Below are 3,566 nucleotides of genomic sequence, written 5' to 3' on the forward strand. Positions count from 1 at the left end.
GGAGGATAAGAGTCGTACCGGCGAAAACCGACACGATAACTACCGTTAGAGCGTTTGGAGTTACGTGCTCAATAGACGCACAGCATCCTGGTAAAACGGTCGGCATCCCAGCAAACACAGAATATATTGCATATATATTGTGTATATGTCTCAACTACTTCAAAATATATCTAGTCATATGTATTGTTTATATAAATCTGTCGACACATTTGCACATATATAGGATATCTTCAAAGATACCTGTATGACATTGTCATGATATCTTGCTTGACCCCAGATGACCCCTGACCCTAGGTGACCCCTGACCCTAGTTAGGTACCTGGACCTGCCACATCCTGCACTGCCCTTATCAAGGAAGACTGACTGATAATTTTACAAATCATGCATGGCTTTGTTCGTGTATTAAATCAGCACAGAACTGCGCAATCACTTCAGCAAATATTGCTGCCTAAGCATAAGTTCGAAATCGTTGTCGGAATTGTCAGACTCTGTGATGACAGCCTTGTTCCTGTTATCTTCTTTATCGCCAACCTATAACATAAACGAGTAGATTAGTACAATTGATTATTATCACTGTAGAATAAAAGTTGTTCTGTGTTTGGTTGTGAGTAAAGTGGGATGGTGGTCCAAGTCACATTCACCAAAAGACTTGAAGTCCTCTTTCAAAAGCGACATGACCTTTACTTTTACACTGAAGATATAATCAACGCAGTTACGCTGTCAAGATGAGACACCAGAACCTGTTCAATAATGCCTGAGATAGAGATGATTTTCATGCTATTGGCGTCATGAAGTGACTGCTGCTGGAAACGGATTTCAAAACCTTTAGTTTGGGCACGGGGTGAAGATTTTTCTCCACATTATTATTTTAATATTAATATGGTAATAGTTGCCTGTGAGAGGCTGATGTGATATTGATCGCTCCTTCCATGCACAACACAGCAAATATATGCAGTGGTTCCCAAACTGTGGTCAGCGAGACAATTTTTATGACTGCGTAGTACCTTCCAGAAATTCACACGATCCAGAAATTTTCAGAGATTTTAATTCCTTGAGTATAAAAATCTTTAGACAGGTTATTGTCTAAACCAAAATCGAAGTTGCTTAAAATTATTTTGTAGATCAACACAAAGTTGAGTTATTCAAATTAAATTTTAATCTCCCCGTGCGAGACAAATGCGACCAGCGGAGGGAAATTGTAAAGGTCTGTCTCGTAAATTTTCTCGTAAAGTTTGGGGACCACTGATATACAATGTTCTGAAGATGAGCGGTAACAACAATACACTTACAGTTCAATAATATCATCAAAGACACAACTGTCACACCACACAGGCTTAACTTAACAACAAAATTACCTTGCAAGATGCAGCAACAGTTAGAGATCTTGCAACCTGATCTTAAGTTCTTTTATCTGGGATCTCGAGGTCAGGATGAGCCGATCTGCATGCTCCTAAAAAGAGATATAACTAGATGAAGATGTCCACTGTCCAGTCATGGCATATTATACATCAGACAACGAACCAGTTTCATTGATATAAGAGACTGTTGGAGGTATAGAATTCCAATATACTATTGAATAATATATTCATATTGCAATATGCATAATGCATATTGCAATAATATATTCAATTGCAGCTGAATATTTTCTGCTAAAACTCATTAGCAACTAGAGTACTGAAGTAGGTAACTTAGCACATCACGACATCAGTATTCTTATTACCAAATATGACGTCAAACGATTAAAATGTTGAAAAATCGAGGCTAGGGCTCAACTTTTTTTTCGTTGATTACGTTTAATTTCCGTCAATAACCGTTGATAACTTACGTCTAAAAGTCTTTTCAAGTGTCACTCTTGTTGTTTTGACCCTTAAGACTAGGATTTTCATACTTTCTTTACAGCTATGCTGGTCATCATATTTCCGGCAATTGTACACCCCGGATTCCCATTAGAGCGGCTACCTGTAAAACATTATATTAGTGGTACACAATACAGATGGTACTGCCTTGCATTAATGGTTTGCACCAGAATTAACAATAACATTTATGGGCATTCTAGATAAAACCATCCACACCATAAATTTCATGGTCACGCTAATGAAAGGCTTGGTTGACTTTGCGATTTCGCAATAAATCACATTGGCAATTCAATTTTTGATAATAGAACTAATTTCGAAAAGGACCCCTGCTGTGTCTGAAAATGATTCCTTGGTGTCGGCGGACACCCCTGATTCAGACTGTCAATCGCTTTGTTCGAATGAGAAACAAAAACATACCAGCGCAGACTTTGCCGTTGTTCAACTTAGGTGTTCCAGCTGTGACAAGGTTTCACAGGGATCTTCAATTATATCTTCCAGTAAAATTGGGGCACTCGATTGAGGTCTTTTAGAGTCATTGTCGATATTATGTCTGAGGAAATCCATCATATGGTTTTTCTGCAACTTTATGTCTTTGATGCACAAGCTAAAAAGGATTCGATTACAAGAAAGTTGGATTGACCATCATATGTGATGTACTTACCATTACTTTATGACAGGCCACATTGTTGATGGTCAAAATTTTGTAGTTCAACGATGATTTTAAATGAAGGAGCATCTGAAAAACAGAGAGACTTTATTCTCAAATTCGAGAACGCATCAAAGTGCTAGGAACTTACTGCAGGACTTAGATCTCTGGCCGTTACATTCAATGTTGGGATCATAGATCATGCCATTCATGAACACTCTTTTCGCTAAATGATGGCAAACTTGCATTGCGAGCATCATTGATATCACTCCTGCTTGCCACAATTTCATTGCCAGAATCATAAGATGACCGCATTCTTGAAATTGGCATGTCTTGTATCTGAATACTTGGATTACGTTTCTTCCTTGCAGTGCAGGAAAAACATCATCTACAAATTATAAACGTTTTACATATATGTACCATATTTCACGGAATAAAAGGGTATACCTTGAGTCCTTGACCATCAGTTGACGCCGAATTATTCAAAAATTGTTTGTTCAGCTGACGTTTTTGTTTTGGCCGCTGCGCTTCATTTTCAGTCCAGACAATGACAAAGACGTGAGCAAGCCACTACTCTCCGCAGCGTTTATTATATCACTAAAAGCTACCTTCAATACATCTAAAACAGATGGATAATGTAGATGGCAAAGGTAGGCCCACTTGGAAAACAGTACGCTAATTCTGAGTTTATAACTTACTGGATGAGAATTTCATCTGTATCTTTTATACAGAGACCGATTGCGATTATCATATTATGGTTGCTTTTTATTCTTAGCCTTACCGTGCTATTTGCATTCTTACGCAACCACCAGACATGCAATACTATTATAGATACAAACAATTTCACACAATTCACAATTCATAAGATATAAGCTTATAAGCTAGTCTGATTCAATGAGATCACTTCTACATCGGTTTTCCAGCTTTTATGTACTACAGCAACAGCAACCGATTGTTCTTGTTCAACAAAAAGCACAACAGCAAATGATTGCTCGATTTATTGATCGACTAATACCCACCTATATTCATTTACAGCAAATCCTTAAAGTAAGGTTGGAGTAAGT

General features: G+C 37.8%; 1 long non-coding RNA gene across 2 annotated transcripts; it reads right to left on the reverse strand.

Annotated features, from left to right (window-relative positions):
• Positions 1-384: 384 nt before the first annotated feature.
• On the reverse strand, positions 385-2,292 carry LOC145432816 (uncharacterized). Of its 2 annotated transcripts, XR_013912980.1 has the most exons (3): positions 1,826-2,292; positions 1,356-1,450; positions 385-531 (listed from the first exon to the last, which is right to left on the reverse strand). It is a non-coding gene; the product is annotated as an uncharacterized LOC145432816 (long non-coding RNA). The 2 variants fall into 2 exon arrangements; XR_013912979.1 differs by having other exon boundaries at positions 1,356-2,292.
• Positions 2,293-3,566: the final 1,274 nt, after the last annotated feature.

Source organism: Botryllus schlosseri, unplaced genomic scaffold (genome assembly GCF_051294905.1).
Source record: "Botryllus schlosseri isolate E-star unplaced genomic scaffold, Bs_hap1 Bs212a, whole genome shotgun sequence".
NCBI lineage: Eukaryota > Metazoa > Chordata > Ascidiacea > Stolidobranchia > Styelidae > Botryllus > Botryllus schlosseri.